At 48.4% G+C, this 5768-nt stretch overlaps 2 protein-coding genes across 2 annotated transcripts in view; one reads left to right on the forward strand and one right to left on the reverse strand.

The window, feature by feature from the left end:
• SYN2 (synapsin II) overlaps positions 1-5768 on the forward strand; it is a 208543-nt gene that overhangs the window by 70170 nt on the left and 132605 nt on the right. The gene's annotated exons all lie outside the window — the stretch shown is intronic.
• The window catches only part of TIMP4 (TIMP metallopeptidase inhibitor 4), a 51547-nt gene that overhangs the window by 25212 nt on the left and 20567 nt on the right, over positions 1-5768 (reverse strand). The gene's annotated exons all lie outside the window — the stretch shown is intronic.

The following is a 5768-nucleotide window of genomic DNA, read 5'->3' on the forward strand; positions in this document are numbered from 1 at the left end:
CCCTGCAGGGCCACAGCCTCCCCCCATGTGGGGCCCATAACTTACCTTCTGCAGCAGGGACCATGGGCTGGCAGGGACCATGCCATCAGGGTCCGGCAGGGACTGCACACACGACTAGCTCCTGCCGGCACTGGGGCCTCTCACTCAGCCAGGCCGGCCTGGTCCCATGGTGGCAGGACCTGGCGTGGTGTGCAGGGACCATGTGCTCAACTGCACCAGGTCCTCCACCATGGGACTGGGCCAGCCTGGCAGCAGGCAGCCCCAGTGCCAGCAGGACCCAGCATGGCTTAGTGCATGGTCCCTGCGTGCTGCACTGGGTCCAGCCCCTGGCAGCAGTGCTGCCCCTGTGCTGTGCAGGCGGGGAGGCGGCATGCAGCAGGACCCAGCCCAGCGCCGCATGACTCACTAGTCCGGCTTTGCACCAGAGTGGGTCACGTGGCTCCTGTGCTGCACAGTAGCCGTGCAGCCCGGGTCGGATCAGGCCAGCAGTGTGCATTTTCCATGAGGCTCAGGTGCACCTGAGCCTCATGGAAAATGTGCCCCACTGGCCTGATCCGGTCCAGGCCATGCAGCTACTGTGCCTTTGTGCAGGAGCTGTGTGACTTGCTCTGGTACAAAGTTGGACTAGTGAGTCACGCAACACCAGCTCTGGCCACTTGCTCCCTGCACCCATTCACCACCCCACAGCCCTGCCACATGCCTGAGAGGGATGGAAAAATATGTAAATAGAAAATGATCATAAATTATTCTAGTTCCCTAAGTTTGATGCTAGTGAATCTCTCAGCCCTTATGGAAAACATTGAACACTTCACAGTGGGTGCACCTACATGTCCGCTTTACTGTGGAGATGACTAATTAACTCTACAGTAATGTGTCAGCATCTACACATACAGTGATATTAGGACACAGTAAATTAACTACCTCTGCTGTAAGATAATATTGTGTGCTGTCTTATGGCAGAGTACTTAACTGTGCTGCAATGCATGTGTAAATGGTGAGGCTGGCTGAGGCACAAAGGTGCTATAGTGCGGGGGCTGCCTGCAACCTAGCCCTGCACTGTAGCTCCCTCGTGCCACAGCCAGCCCCTTTGCCACTCAACACTGCCACCTGGAGCCTGGGGCTGACCTCTTGTACCCCCTGCTAGCCTAGAGCTGCTCTGCCCCAGCTCACAGTGCTGTGATCCCAGGGGCATGTGTAAATGCTGTATCTAAGAGCAGTTGACTCAGGCACAAACTGCTACAGAGTTTCTTTATTCACCTTAATTTCACATGTAGATGTACCCAGTGTTACAGTTTTTCTTTTGAGAGGTGAGAAACATTTCACGACAAGGACTAAATATTAAACCATATTTTTTTTCTTAATACGACTCCACTGAGATGTTAGGCTTTGGAATTTTGTTCCAGTAAGACAACACAAAGCCATGGTCCCTGCCCAATAAGCAAATATTTACAAGTTTTATTCATGGAAAGAATTCCCCAAATACCTACATGTATTAGCATGCACACACACCCTTTACACACTATTCCTGCTGTTAGATCAAGAATTGCTAATTTTGAACATAAGATAAAGAATTGCTAATTTTGCACATATAAATTCTCATGTCCATGTATGTGTATTGATTAAAGGCCTTGGGATATTCTACTTCATTTCTCTTCTCTTTCAACTAATTTAGAAAGTACATTTGGCACTTATACGTGTGGTCCAGGAGTGGAGGGGGAGGGGGACTTTAATTAGAGAGGCTCCAAGAGTCTCTCTAATTAAATTGCCCAGAGCATCTTGTGCATCGGTGTCTCTACACTTCAAAATGTCAGCAGGGGCACTTTAACTAAAGCTCATTTGACAAGATTTAGCTAAAGCATGCCCACCACCAATTTTAAGCGTGGGAACGCTGATACACGAGACGCTAGAATCTGTGGGAGTGCAGTAATTACCATATTCCAGCAGATTTGAATAATCAAGCCTGCTATGATGTGCTGTAATTACAGCGTGTTGGAACAGCCTTGCTGCTCATGTATAGGCACCCACTGATGTGAATTCATGTAGCAACTATCTCATGGAAGGTTAACAAATGCACATTAAATGTTGTAAAAACAAATCTGAATAAATAAAACAAATATTGTAATGGCATAAAAAAATAATCTTGTAGTTAACCTACAGAGTGCACTGGAAAATATTTCAGTAACTGGTGAAGCAAAAGTTAAGCATTTATAAAAAATTGGTTTTTTTAAATCTTTTTACAAAGAAAATATTTCTATAAAATAAGCCCTTTTACCTTTTCTTTGGATGGCAGTCACAGAAGCTAAGCTTTGAAATTTTTCCTTCCAGTGCTGCCATTTGGTTCATAGGATAACTTTAGCGCAGGGGTAGGCAATGTTTTTTGGCTGTAGTGCTGAAAAACACCACAATGCCTACCTCGGAAGGTGCCGGAGTGCCAGCATGGCAGAAAAACAAAATGAGGGCAAGGGGTACATGGGAGGATGCCCTGCTTGTGCCCCTTGCCCCCCAGCCCTGCTGCCCCTTGCCCCCTGCCTCCTCCCAGCAGGGCTTACAGCATCCCAGCTGCCTGCTGGGAGCAGCCGGGGATCCTGGATGGCAGCAGCTCCCCAGAGCCAGGGCCGGCTGCAGCTGGGAGGCTCCAAACAGCTGTTCTGGGCTCCGGAATCAGCTCCACACCGGTGCGTGCACTGGCGTGTTGGAACGGGTGGGGCCTGGGGCAGCTCAGCCCTGGTCTCTCCCCCACTCCTGGCACAGAGGTGATGAGCCTGGCACAGCTGTTTGTAGCCAGCCTGGGCTCTGGGCAGCTGCAGCAAGCAGCGGGCAGAGTGCTGAGAGCAGCTCGGGCTCCGTCGCTGGCAGCAGCTACCTGGAGCCGGGGCTGGCCACGGCGTGCCAAGCAAAATGGCCTTGCATGCCACACTCAGCACACATGCTAGAGGTTGCCGATCCCTGCTCTAGTGTCTCCTACATTGGCAGAAGTACAGCTGCTGCTCTGATGCTACTGTGTTCCTCTGTGCTTCTGAATGCTGTTTTCTTTTCCTTCTATATTAGAATATTCTTGGGGATTAGCACTTTTCTTGTACATACTTTCATGTGGCTGTTCTGTAATCATATGACTGTGCAAAAATGTAGTTCACTGGTAAGACTCCAGCCTTAAAACCAACCAGATGGCAAATCCATAATATAATCAAATAGTGCAGCTCTATATCAAAATGTGGCAGAGAGAATTAACTTCTAGAAGTGGTTATCCTATATGCATTGAAATGACTTTTCTGAGTTAGGAACAGTATTTTTTACTACAGCAACTTCTTACACGTTGTCATAAGTTTTTGTATACAAGAGACTACCAGTGTCAACATACATAGTACTAAAGTGACTAAAATTATGTACGGACATTATTACAATTACTTAAAATAAGCTACTGAGTTCTGCTGTGGAACTACGGTCTACTTCAATGCTTAAATTGATTAATGTTTAAATCTAACACCCCCTCCCCCATTATAAACTTGGTCCAATAAAAGATAAATGTAGTTAGCTGTGTTAGTCTGACGTCAAGTAGAAGGCAGGGTAGATATGCACTTTATAGAAAGAATAGAAAGAATGGCTGCCTATATACAAATAGCGAGGCTGCTCTGACTTGCTGTAATCACAGCTCATCAGAACAGACTTGATGCTGGAATAAACTCCAGTGTCTCATGTATCAGCATCCCTGCACTAAAAAATGATGGCAGGGGTGCTTAACTATAGCTTGTTCGATAAGCAAACCTTTAAAAAGCTTTTTGAATGGGCACTTGCAGAACAAGAAATCATCTGCTAACTGGCTTGTGCCAAGTATGGTTTAGACAGAGACTATGGAGTTTTATCTCATTACCTGGATTAGTATTTGTGACTCCTTTGTTCCTATGGGCACTTCCAGGTGAGAGCGCACATGCCTCTTGCTGTGTCTCAAACCCCTGTCAGACATGGCAAGAGGCACATGTGAGAACGAAAAAATGTTATCCGGGGGTAAAAAAAAAAATGCTCCAGAGAACAGTGGGGCAAGGCATAGTCCCAAACCATCCATGCCTGGAGCAAACACAGGAGTCAGTCCTCTAGAAGAGATGCTCTGGTTTCAGCCAGAGCATCTCTGTGGTGCTCCTGCTGCCCCTGGCGCTGTCCAAGGTAATTTAGGGAATGAGATGGGGGGGTGTTTATGGGTGTGTTTGGATGCGAATGTGTGAGGAGTGGCAGGGGGATGTCGGGGGGGTGTTGGGAGTGGAGGGGGGTCTTGGGGGCTATGGGGAGTGGTAGGAGATGGGGAGTGGCAGGGAGGGATGTGGAGGGGCTCGAGCTGGGGCTGCGACATGCCTGCCCCCCCACCCTGCCCCACAGCACCGGTGGCAGCAGGCAACGTGTCTGTGGCTCTGCTGCAGGCACAGTAGGCAATGTCGCAGTGCTGTGTGACCTACATGCTCCTACATGCTTAATGGACCTAGCCTAGCCCACTAGTGCATGGCCTTGGATGGGCCGGACCGGGTCCATTCAGCATGTAGGAGCCCAGGTCACACAGCGCCACATCACTGTCTGCCTATGCTTGCAGCAGAGCCACAGGAAGGCAGGAGGAATTCTGGTGCAAATCATACTTCACATTCCTTTATTTAAGATGATCTCTACGCTATTTAGGATGACCCCTGAAGGGGAACCTAGACTTTGTTTCAGGTTATTCAAGGCTGTGGTCACAGGTGGCCCATACAACCTGAGACAGAAGTCAAGTGACAATTGCCATTAATCCCTTTTTAGCCAGAGTGCCAATTACATGGTTGTTATAATCATCACTGTAAAGACTCACATTTTTCAGAATGTGTCCTAGTTTGGGATACCAAAATTATCTGGAGCCCTTATTTTCACCTCTGGCTCCTTTGACTTCAGTTGAAGCTATGGGGATGCAAAATCCTTTAAAATCAAAGTCTAGGGGCAAAATACTGTTCCACTTTATGCACTCAAATGGCAGTTACCGAGCCACATAATTGCCATTTTTTGGCACTTTTCAGTCTGTGATCACAGTTTGTGATCCTATCCATAAGCATCTACACAGCTATTGAACATATGTAGTAGGAGACACACTGCCTGAGCTGGTATGCAGGTCTGTATCTATTCAGCCTCCGCAAGAGAAGGTTGAGTGGCGACCTTGTGGCTGCCTATAAGTTCATCACGGGGGCACAGAAGGGAATTGGTGAGTATTTATTCACCAAGGCGCCCCCGGGGGTTACAAGAAATAATGGCCACAAGCTAGCAGAGAGCAGATTTAGATTGGACATTAGGAAGAACTTCTTCACAGTTAGAGTGGCCAGGGTCTGGAACGGGCTCCCAAGGGAGGTGGTGCTCTCCCCTACCCTGGGGGTCTTCAAGAGGAGGTTAGATGAGTATCTAGCTGGGGTCATCTAGACCCAGCCCTCTTTCCTGCTTATGCAGGGGGTCGGACTCGATGATCTATTGAGGTCCCTTCCGACCCTAACATCTATGAATCTATGTATGTGCCTACGCTGAGTGAGTATAAGTCAGAAAATTCTACCCAACAAAAGCCCATGACTAGAAGCAGGAGAGGAAGGAAGACCCATGTTCTAACCAAATAGCTGGGCCACATACACAGGCATCAGGTTCTAGGGCTTGCTCACCCAGAAGTGGTTTCAAAAGTTATCTTTCTGTGGCAGGGCACTGTGTGTGCCTGCCACTTTAAGGGCCTGGAGCTGGCAGCCACCAGGTGCCTGACGAGGGCAGCCATTTTTGAGGCA

The sequence above is a fragment of the Alligator sinensis genome, unplaced genomic scaffold, assembly GCF_000455745.1.
Source record: "Alligator sinensis unplaced genomic scaffold, ASM45574v1 scaffold1647_1, whole genome shotgun sequence".
Lineage (NCBI taxonomy): Eukaryota > Metazoa > Chordata > Crocodylia > Alligatoridae > Alligator > Alligator sinensis.